Source organism: Canis lupus, chromosome 27 (genome assembly GCF_048164855.1).
Source record: "Canis lupus baileyi chromosome 27, mCanLup2.hap1, whole genome shotgun sequence".
Classification (NCBI taxonomy): Eukaryota; Metazoa; Chordata; class Mammalia; order Carnivora; family Canidae; genus Canis; species Canis lupus.
The window spans coordinates 26,456,762-26,468,767 of record NC_132864.1 but is presented as its reverse complement, the minus strand read 5'-3'; the positions used below and the strand labels follow the sequence as shown (position 1 = coordinate 26,468,767).

General features: G+C 46.0%; 1 protein-coding gene and 1 long non-coding RNA gene across 9 annotated transcripts in view; one reads left to right on the top strand and one right to left on the bottom strand.

Annotated features, from left to right (window-relative positions):
- SEZ6L (seizure related 6 homolog like) overlaps nt 1-12,006 on the bottom strand; it is a 188,854-nt gene that overhangs the window by 136,612 nt on the left and 40,236 nt on the right. The window lies entirely within an intron of this gene.
- Nucleotides 5,705-11,489, top strand: LOC140618994 (uncharacterized). Its single transcript, XR_012018967.1, has 4 exons — nt 5,705-5,793; nt 10,475-10,555; nt 10,755-10,901; nt 11,298-11,489. It is a non-coding gene; the product is annotated as an uncharacterized lncRNA (long non-coding RNA).

Genomic DNA, 12,006 nt, shown 5'->3' with positions numbered 1-12,006 from the left:
TTCTAAGGCTGGATGCAGCACTGGAAATATCATGAACTTTGGAAGCTAAAGTTGAAATCTCACATTTTAGCAGTGCTTGATCTTGACAGGAGACATCATCATTCAGGTATAATCTCTTCTCTTTCTCCCTACTTACCCATTTCACACCACCCTGATGTACCCGTTTTGTGGATGGCAGTTGGAACATCCAAAGGAAGAGTCACATGGCTGTCAAGGCTGGGTGTGGGGCGGGGCAAGCTGCCAGAATCAGCACTTACGCTGCCTTCTAGTGGTGGAGATGGCTACAGATGACATCCCAACAAAAGTCCGTGCTTCGCCTCCCACAGATCAAAAATTTCTCAACCTCAGCACTATTGACATTTTAGGACAGACAATTCTTTGGGATGACAGGATGCCCTGTGCATTATGGGATGGTTAGCAGCATCCTTGGCCTCTACCTACTGGACGCCAGCGGTAGCTTCTAGTTGTGACAACCCAAAACGTCTCTAGATGTTGCCAGATGTTACCTGGGAGCACAGAATCATGCTCCGTTGAGAACCATTGCTATGGACAAAAATCTAGCAGCAACAACGTGCCATGGCCAGTGTTATTAGGGTTCCTTGCTGGGTTCTAGCACATAGTGTATTGTTTACATGAATGAAAAAGATACACTTCTCACATTAAGCCATTTTAAAATTATTTTCATCACATGTATGATGAAAGAGTTACCCCCAATTTCCCCCTCTAATAATAAGATTTGTTTTATATACCAGTAGGTATTGTTTCTCAGCAAATATGATTCCACCTTATTTCACTAAAATAATGGGCATGCTGATACCTAGCCCTTAGAATTGCTGGGGGGAGGGGTCCTATGTCAAGTGCCTGGTATACAGTAAGAGCTCCATAAAAGCTAACTGTCTTGTAGAGCCAGCAAGGACTCCTTCCAGAAGAGACAAATGGTACAATGGAGAAAAGCCAGAAGGGCAATGAGACTGGAGCCTTTGGTTTGTGTCCCAGGCCTGTCACTGCCCCTCTATGTGACCTTGCATATATCACTTACCCTCTCTGATCCTATGCCAAGTGTCTGGTACACAGCAAGGACTCTATAAATACCAGTTTCCTTCTTCCCCTTGTAGAGCCAGCAAAGACTCCTTCCAGAGGAAGGAGTAAGTGAGGAAGTTGGGTTAGAAGCTCTCAAACTGCCCCCGCCCCCCACCTGGCCAGCATTACACGGTAGGTTTGTTGCAAGGCAAGCTGCACATGGTAGTGGTTACCTAAGTGTGCACTAGAATCATCTAAGGAAGTGGTTAACATGCAGACTCCCAGGCCCTAAGCCTAAGAGTTTCTGATTTAATAAGTCTAAGCTGGATCCTAGGAATATTCATTTTTAACCGAGTCCTACCGGTTATGGAGGGAGTCCTGGGCTTAGGCTCTGGGAAGCACTATCCTCATGTACAGATAACCCAAGAGGATCAGTGGCCCTACAGGCTTGTTGAGAACAGACACCAACACGGATACTTCATCCTTTTCTGGTTTCTTCAATGAACCCAGAAAATTAAAAATTGAAAACAGATTTCTGAAAAGTTGGCCTGGGTAAGGTTGTTAACAAATAAAATTTTGCCGAACATACAGGTTTAGAAAGGAGGTTCTCTGGACTGGGGTCCAAGCAGGCATCTAACCAAGAAGCATTCTGGATACCTGGTCCTATGCCAGGCATGCGCGCGCGCGCGCGTGTGTGTGTGTGTGCACACATGCACGTGTGTGTGTTCTGGGGGAGGAGAAATGGTGGTTGTCTCTACAGCCTCACCATGCTGGGTGGTGGAACAGACATTCTCAGGTCAAACTACAACAATCATAATGGTAGCAACCACTCTGTGGGAATGCTTGCTATGCACTGGGCCCCTGCACGAAGCTCCTTGCACACTTTCTCATAGGGAGTCTAACTAACACCTCTATGAGGCAATGGAAGTGTCTCTGTTTCACACATGGGGCAGCAGAGCCTCCAGGAGTTGGAGTAACTTGTGCTTGTTTAGGAAGTGGAAGAGCCAAAATCCCTGCAGCCAGTCTTTCTACAGAGTTGTGATTTTACCACACTGCCCCATGCTGGTGAGTGCGATGGTCATTTTCAATCGGGGGAAGTGAGAGTTTGTAACCAAGATGCTAATTGGCAAGTAGACAATGGGAACTCTGAAAGGTTAGAAAGACATACCAGTCCCTGTGGGTTGGAACAGAGAGCAGAGGCAAGATTTAATCAGGCTTTGAAGGCTGTGGGGAGGGCAGGGGTAAGCTGTGGGAGTGAAAAAGGGATTTAAGTTGCATTTCATTCTTTATTTGTTCAACATTTATTGACTCTTCCAAAGGACGTTTGCCTGTTCCTCTCCAACATACTCCTTTCATTTTTCCTCTCTCCTTTCTTCTTTTATCTAACCAACCATCCATCCATCCACCCACCACCCACTCATCCATTCCTTCATCTATCCATCCATGCATCCAACCACCCATATATTCATCTGTCCGTTCAACCATCCACCCATTCATCCAGCCATCTATCTATCCATCCACCCACTGGTCCATCTGTCTGTCCATCCATCCATTCATTCATCCATCTCCATTCGCCCATCATCCATTAATTTATCCATCCATGTACCATCCACCCATCTACCCACTTACCCATCTATTCATCCAGTCATCCATCCATCCACTTATCTACCCATCTAACCAATCATCCATCCATCTACCATCCATCCATCCATCCATTCAGCCATCCATCCACCCACTCTATTCACCCATCCATCTTGCATTTATTGTATAAGCCAGACATTTCCTTTCCCTAACCCTCTTCTTTCCTCCTCCCTCTCTTCTTCTCTCTCTCTCCCTCTCTTCCCCCTTTCCTAATTCATCCATTCTTTTATTCAGCATGCATTCCCTGAGCACTTACCTGGTGCTAGACTCCATGCTAAGCCCTTGGGATATAAGGCCTCTGCCCTGGAAAAGCTCACAACCTAACGATAGGCAGAAGATTATGGCACTACATGGGAACTGCTATGACAGATCCTGCAGATGCTGAAAATGGTGGCATCATAGGATTGAATTCTAGACTGAAGAAGAAGCCTGTGTCATTTCTGTTCCCTGATATCACCTGGCAATAAGATCTGGTTCACCCAAGGCAGGTGGTAGAGTGGGAAGAGCCAGGAGGCCTGTGAGCTGATGCTGGGTGTGCTCTCAGGCCTTCAGTCTCCTCATCTGTACAGTGAGGACACAATAGCTGCTCTGTCAGCCTCAAAGGGATGTGGGAAGATTAAGGAGGATAGGGTCAGTGGCAAGTTCAACATTATTACTGTTTCCGACTTACTACTCTATGCAAGTTTTGGCTCCACTGGCAAGAGTTTATCAATCGCATTCACTGCTACAGCCTGAGAGCCTAAAACAGTGCCTGCTACATAGCAGGTACTCAGTAACTATTTGTTGGATGAATGACTAAATGTATGACAATTTCCTTTCTGGAGATATGGCATCTGTGGCCCAGAAAGGTGGAGCCACTTGCCCATGGTCCCACAGCAAGAAGGTGGTGCACCCAGCGTTCTAACTAGAGCTGTCAGACTCCAGTGTCCACGAGCTTTCCACTTCCAGTGAGGGTTAATTCCACTATCAAAGTTCACTGGTTATCACTCCCCCTGCCCCAGCTGCCTCCTCACCCACCTGATGCCCTGGTAGGCAGACACTGTTCTTTTTATTGTTATAATTGCTGTCACCGGGTACTGTGTGTCCCTCTTTGTTGCTGAAGCCAAGTGTGCCCTGCTCATATAGCCAGAAGCTTTCATGAGTCCTCCCTGGGCTTCCGCTTGGTTGTTTTTATTGCTTTTCCTCATGGCATGAGATTAAGAAAAATGTCTTTAGAAAGTAGCAAATTTACTGGCTTACGTAGGTTCCCTGGGCTCAGACGATAGATTCACATAAGGAAGGTTCTCAGCATCTGAGACAACAGTCCATATGGAAAATAAAGTAACAAGTCGTTTACTCGATGACAAGTTCTAATTTTCTTAATTCTTCCAAACAGTCCAGATATAGAACAGATTTTGTCAAAAAGGCACATAGGGCTCCATCGATCTTGTTTATGTTCCCATTGCGGGAGTATTCCCATCCCACCTGCTTTCCTACTGATGTTTGCTAGGAGCGAGGAACATGTATAATATTTTTTTCTGCATCTTCTATGGAAAGAAACTGGGAATATTCACAAGATTTGTTTCACTTAAATGTGAAAACCACCCTGTGAGGGAGGTGATGCCATCCTTACTCTGACATCTCAGGGGATAGAGATTGAGAGATGTCATGTGTTAATAGGTGTCAAAGTCAGGGCTCAACCCAGGACTTTCCAATATTACAGCATGCCGCCTCCCTCAAGGGTGGGGAGATTTCTGGCTGTGGCCAGGGGGAAGTCTTTGCAAGCAAACACCACTGCTCTTCGTGGGGACACTTCACCTCTCTTGCCTCAAATGCTGCTTCTGTGAAATGGGGAGATTACCAGCACTTCAGGGAGCTTTGGCTGGGATTAAATAGGGATAATGAAATATCATTTATAGGGGCACCTGGGTGGTTCAGTGGTTGTGCATCTGCGTCTGGCTTAGGGTGTGATGCCGGGTCCTGGGATTGAGTCCCACATTGGGCTCCCTGAGGGAGCCTTCTTCTCTCTCTGTCTATGTCTCTGCCTCTCTCTCTGTGTCTCTCATGAATTAAAAAAAAAAAAGAAAAGAAAGGAAAAGGAAGAAAAGAGAAGAGATGTCGTTTATAAAAAGCCTAGCACTGGCCTGAAACATAACATGCCCTCGGTAAATGGGAGACGTGATTTCTCCTTCTGTCTACCTGAAGTGTCTGCTTCCCTACTCAGCTGTACATTCATAAGAGGCAGGGAGCGTGTCTAATTTGCCTCTGTTCCCCAGCACCCAGGAGGCTGGCTGGACAGGGAATGGTCTCCAGGAAATGTTTGTAGAAGGAGCGAAGGACTGTGTTCATTTCTTGTCAGCACCAGCTTTAGAATGCCTTCCAAATTCAGATTCAATTCACCTCTTACAAGTTAAGCCAGGCACATTGCTTTCCATCACAGGAGGTGGCAAGGGGATTTTAGAAGCTTTTCCATGGCAGGACTAAGTGCAAATCCCTTAGGAATGGTGAATTCCCATTGAAGCACGAAGACTGCCTTGTATTTGCTAGGTCCACTTTGGGCCCCGGAAGCCCATTTTGGATGAGCCCTGGAGTCTTGTCATCCATTCTACAGATTAGGAGAGTGAGGCCCAGACCAGGAAAAAGACTGGCCCATGGCCACTCAAAGAATTACGTGAATGGGGATATAACTAACTATATAGTTAAATAATCACCTAATTAATGTGGGATGACAAATGGATGGTTACCCCAGAGGAAGAGAGAGGAAAGCTCTCTGTGGAAGTGACATTTAAACTGAGATCTACAGGAGAAGTAGAAGTTAGCAAGGTCAAAAGGCAGAAATGGGGTACACAAACAGGATGTTCAGGGAGGAGGGAAGAACAGGTGCAAAGGTCCTGTGGTGGGAGGAGTGGCAAGAAGGCCAGTGTGGCCCAAGCAAAGAGTGACCGAAGGCTGTCAGCAATGCAGATGGACTGGGCCATGCTTGTCTTGTAAGTCCCCAGGGCGAGTGTGGGTTTGGTATTAACGACAGGGGGTTGTGAGCAGTGGGCTGGCATAATCAGGTTGGATTTTGAAATATCACTGTGGTGTCTGGGAATGGAAGGAGGAGGAGGTTTCCAGTCCAAGATCTGCTACTTTCTAGCAGTGTGACCCTGGGTGAGTGTGGGTCATCATACCAGTTAATTGGGCTGTTGAGGAGAGTAAATGGGATAATAATTATTGAGTTACTATTATCATATTATCATCATTAGTTAGAAGAGTAATGGACTAAGAGTCAGGAGTACTGGATTCAAATCCCTGTTCTGCCCATTTACCTCTCTGGGCAGGCAGGCAATCTCAGTGGTTAAGAGCTCTGGCTCTGAATAAAAAAAAAAAAAAAAAAGGAAAAAGAGCTCTGGCTCTGACACCAGACACGTAGGGTGCAGGCCACACATGAGCACATGTGTGGCCTTGAGCAAATGGCTTTCCCTCTCTAAGCCAACTGTAATGGGGACTACCCCATGGGGTGTTGTATGAATTTTTAAAAAAAGACTTTATTTATTTATTCAAGAGAGACACAGAGACATAGGCAGAGGGAGAAGAGGTCTCCCTGCAGGGACCCTGATTAGGGACTCTATCCCAGGACCCCAGGATCATGACCTGAGTCACAGTTGTTATTAATACTATGGTCAAGTTGGTTTTATTTGCATGAAGGACAATGCCACTACCTGCTGGATCATGCCTGAGGACCATAAAGTAAACATCCACCACCTTGGGGATGGCTCAGCTGTAGCCTCAGTGGTAGAGCGATTTCCCTGGAAAAATCTTAAAGACAAAATTCTTTGGTGGAAAGACTGACATAGCCGAAGGAACTGGGTCCATTTCCAGTGTCTCCACCAACCCACTGACCCACCGATCATGCGTCCCTGGCAAGGCCCCAGCTCTCCCCAGGTCTTTGTCTCCTCCTCTCTGGGCATTGTTCCCAACCAGAGCTGTCCCTTTAACGGGCTGGACGATCAGAATGCTCTAGGTTGGGGTGGGGAGGAAGGAGGATGGGAATCACTCAAATCCAATTTCCGTGGCTTCACCAAGTGTTCCTGTCACTTGATAAGGAGCAGCTGGGACCTCGGCTTTGCCTCTGTCAGGGAGAAGTCGGGATGGTTCAGTGCCTCGCAAAGCTCGCTTATCGCATTAGACCGTTCACTCGGCTCCGCAGATAAGGCCCAGCTAATCAGACAAGATGCCCTCCACCTCTCCTCAGATCCCTGCTCACCGAATGGCCCTGCTTCCCAGAGGTGAACGCATTTGAAATGATCCCTGACAAGGCATTGGAATTGAAAATTTGATCCAAAGCCCAATAGAAGCTGCTGGCACACAACTTTCAGGCTGAGAAATAAAAGCCTGAGGGATTCTTTTTATTCATTCATTTACTTCTTTATGGTCTATGTATACAATGGAATATTACTCAGCCATTAGAAACGACAAATACCCACCATTTGCTTCGAGGTGGATGGAACTGGAGGGTATTATACTGAGTGAAATAAGTCAATCGGAGAAGGACAAACATTATATGGTCTCATTCATATGGGGTTTCTTTTTGGCTCCCCTTTTTCCTCCTCCCAGTCTCTCAAAGCCTTTCTCTCAAAGATTCTTTTGGATTGAGTCTCTTTTTCTCTTCCTTTCTTTCATCTCCTTTTATTAAGGGCCAGTACTCTTTTGAGAACACTAAGAACTGCCTATGCCATTTTGGTTTGCCATTCCAAGATGGCAGGTGGGGTTCATGAAGAGAGATCCCCCAGCAAGGGAAAAGAAAACCAGGGTGTCACCGTGAGAATGCAAAACTGTACCTTAGGCCAAAAGCAAACTGTACAATGACCTCATTTAACATTATAAGTTTTAAAAATAAATTTTAAAAAGTATGACAGATATTTACACATACATAATTCAGTTCTCCCTCCTAGCCAAGTACCTCCTGTGTAAAAATTGATAGAAGTTCAGTTCTGAGAAACATCTTTCTTGAACCACTTTACTCTCCTCCTTTAAAAAGTATGTATCACCTGATAACCATGTCTTTAGTTCAATAAACTCTTATTTAGCACCTAATTAATACATTAAGCACTACTTATACACTAGGCACTAGTTATATGCCAGTTTCACTGATTCTCATGCACAGGTTGATTTACATTTAGATACATTTTAAAGATTTTATTTTTAAGTAATCTCTATACCCAACATGGGTCAATCACACCACTCTACCAGCTGATCCCACTGGGTGCCCCTAGATTTGTTTCAACTCTCTGAAATGAGCTGCCTTTTCTTTTTTTTTTTAAATTTTTATTTATTTATGATAGTCACAGAGAGAGAGAGAGAGGCAGAGATGTAGGCAGAGGGAGAAGCAGGCTCCATGCACCGGGAGCCCGACGTGGGATTTGATCCCTGGTCTCCAGGATCGCGCCCTGGGCCAAAGGCAGGTGCCAAACCGCTGAGCCACCCAGGGATCCCGAGCTGCCTTTTCTGAACCCTGGGTGTACGGTATGGCAGTCTTATTGGTGGCATTTTTTTCTGGCCTTGCGGCCCATAAAATGTCAAGTATCTTATAGTCAATGCCATCTTAGAGTTGATGAACTGTTTTACAGTTGAGGAAACCAAGGCTCAGATAGGAAAGCCACAAAACCAGCAAGTGACAGTGCCAAGATTCAAGCCCACATCCTTCTACTGTATAATCACGGGCCCTCAGCCACTATTTGCATTATACCCCAACTCTGTATCCATTCCTGGGACACCGAGGTCAACACATCTGTCTAGATTGTTGGAACTAGTCCTGTCTAGATGGCTAGATCCAGAAAAACCCAACAAAATAAACTTGTAGGTGACCTACTTTAAAAAAAACCCTTCCTCGGGGCACCTGAGTGGCTCAGTCAGTTAAACCTCTGCCTTCGGCTCAGGTCATGGTCTCAGGGTCCTGGGATGGAGCCAGACATTGGGCTCCTTGCTCAGCAGGGAGCCTGCTTCTCCTTCTGCCTCTGTCATTCCCCCTAACTTGTGCTTGCTCTTTCTGTCTCTTAAATAAATAAATAAAACCTTAAAAAAAATCCAAACAAACACACCTCCTCCTCCAACTGAGATTCCAAAAGAGAAATGACTGGCCAAAGGGCACACAGCAAGAGAAAAGAAGAGAACCGGATCCAGGACCCAGGCTCATGACCTCCAGCCACATGATCTTGCTCATTGGTGTTAAAAGCTTGATTTTTAATGTCCCTCCCTGACATCCTGTCTGTCCTCCAAACCTGATTCTATGTTCTCCGTTTTCTCTCCTTTTTGGGTCACTGTCTAATGCATGCTGCCTATCCCTGTCTCTCCTTTCCCTCCAAATCTGGTCTGACTGGTTCCAAGTGTCTTTGCCGAGGCTTGCTGAAAACAAGGTACTGTTGCCTGTTCACATCTTTCCTCTGGGGGAGGTGGCTTCCTTCCAGAAGTTCCACCTGACCCCCAGCCAGCGAATTCCCACATAGAATACCTCACAGGATACTCCTGCTTTGCACAGCTCTTGCTCTCCAGAACTTTGTTTTTATCCCCCTCTTTTTTTCCACCAGGGAATTCATAACCTTGAATCCAAAGTTCTGCAGCCTGTCTGGGAATACAGATTTAGATGGGAATAGCTAAGAATAGCTAACATTTATTGGTTCTTTTTCATGTGCCAGGCCCTGTACTAAGCGCTTCACACACACCATCAGCATGTTTAATCCTCAGAACATCTCTGTGAGGCAGGCACTATCACTGCTTCTGTTTTTCAGATGAAGAAACCAGGCTCAGAGAGGTGAAGTGAACTTCCCAAGGATGCACAGCTTGGTTTTAAATAAAGCTTCCTCCAAAGCCTCTTTCTTAATTTAATCGAGCATTCTTTCAGTGCTCTAGTCGGTCATTGAGCCCCACAGTCATTACTGTCTCTTACGGTGTCAACGGTGGTAATATTGCAGTGAGCACAACTGGAACCACAACTGAAGCAAAATGTGAGTAGAGGCCATTATTCCATAGCCCCTGCACTGTCTCTGTGCCTTGCACAGTATGGGGCTGACTCCACAGGGCTATAAAACTTTTACATTTTTCTTTTCTTTAAAGATTTATTTATCTATTCATGAGAGACACAGAGAAAGAGAGAGAGAGAGAGAGAAAGAGGCAGAGACATAGGAGGAAGGAGAAGCAGGCTCCCTGCGGGGAACCCGATGCAGGACTCAATCCCACGACCCCAGGATCATGACCTGAGCCAAAGGCGGACACTCAACCACTGAGCCACCCAGGTGTCCCTACTTTTACACTTTTCTTAGGATAAAGACCAGGCCTCATGCTATGATCTAAAGGTTCCTGCATGGTCAGAAACCTTCCCATTCCCCCGTTTTATCTCAGCCCACTGACCTGCTTCTAATTCTGTGTGATACTCATGTGCCCTTGTGTCCCAGGGCTCTTGATCCTGCTATCCTTTTTCTCTGACATGCTCCAACTGCACCCCTTCACCCCGTCAATTTGGTTTGCCCCTCAGATTTTGTCATTTCACTGGGAAGTCCTTCCCAGCCATGACCTCCAGGCTGGGATCTCTGGTACACAAGAGCATGACCCCGTGCCCTTCTCTTGCTTCTGGCTGACTTCCTTTGTGAGTGCATGGATGCTGCCTGCTTTTGCTCACCATTTTCTGCCTGTCACAAAATAACTTTTGATAAATATTTGATGAATGCGATGGGAAGCTCAAAACGCCCCCTGGGCTTACCATCCACTTTTCCAGTTTCCATCAGATCCTGATAGAAAAACCTCTGGACCGAATCACTTATATGGTATTATTTATTTTTTATTTTTTATTTTTTAGCCTAAAGCTCTATAGAAGTATGGTTGCAGCTCCAGCCCATGTACAATGAAATTCATGTGGCCCATACCGTGGTATCGCCAGGTAGGCAGACCGGGTCTTCCTGCCTTCAGACTTTATCCTCTGGGCCCAGGATCTAGGATGGGAGGGGGTGGGGTTCCATCCTTGCCCACAGCCTTGTTTCCAGATGGCACTGTTCTTCAGTGAAATGGTTGAGTTTGGCCAATGCCACTTAGAGCCCAATCTCATTCCAACAGACTCCATCAACTAAATGTTTTAGCAGGGTTGCAAGTTGATGGTAGCAAAACGTCTTGAATGAAAAACAAATCTTGAACTAGTCCTTGCATTTGTGGGATGGAAATTTCCAAGACAACAGTCCAGATCTGGTTGGACTCTGTGGTTCTCTTCTACAAGAAATGGAGAAACCCAGGTAAGTCTATGGGGAGGCCAGGACCTGGGGACTAAGGCTTATGGGCAGGATTGGTGAGATCAATGCCAGAAATACGCAGAAACTGGAAATGAGTGAAGTGGACCAGGTGGGGCCATGGTGTGCCAGGGAACCCAGGTCAGACTAGGGAACCTGCTCTGCTACTCCACCTCCACCAACTGCTAAGGGTGTAGAAATGTGAGTCCTGCGTTGTCAACTTTTCTGATTTTTCCAGAGATGTCCAAACTTGAGACTTTCATGCAAAAATTATCCATGTTAAGTTTTGGAATAATTAACTTAAAAAATAATCCAGGCCAAGCCCCAAAATGCATATGGGCTTACAGACTCTCCCTTCTGATTAGGAATTGAGAAAAATTTCCAATGTCTTTTGTCCCCAAGAGTCCTTTGGAGTGGAATCAGAAAACCACTGTGAAAACAGGGGTGGAAAGAGAGGAACTGTGCACGAGGGTGCTTGGCTGATGTCTGAAGTGCACGCGCACCCACTCTCTCAGGCGAGGCACAAAAGCAACCGCCTCCAGGCAAGCTGACTAGACCATCATGGTGCATTGCTGACATTGGAATTACATTAAATTATCACCACATGAGTGCCTTCCGCTGTTGTTTGTGTTCCAAAATGTCCCAATGAATTCTAAAAGCAGCGCCATGTTCCCTTAGAAGAAGAAAAACCTAATGTTCTGTCCTTTATCGGAACCCACTCAGGAAAACGAGCTCTCTGAATGGGAGCCCTCCCTCCTTTTCTCCAGGGGACACAAGGAAACAGGGAGAAGTGATTAAAGCTTTGGATTAGTTCACAGGAATGTTTCTTTTCTTCTATTGTTGCTTTATCTTTACTCAAGCAGAAGTTGGCCTGATAGATCTCAGATGAGAACCAAAGGGGAAGATGTGGGGTGTGCACTGGGGTGCAGGGCAGGGGAAATTTAATGGTTGATATTTCCTGAGTGGCTGTCCAGGTGGTGAGACCATGTTACCCTCCACTTTGTCACCTTGGTTCATGGACAAATGGTATCTTTTGCTAACACAGGCATGTGGTAACCCGCAGCTTCCTAAGTTGTATATTACCACTGACCTTCCTTCCTCCTTCCTCCCT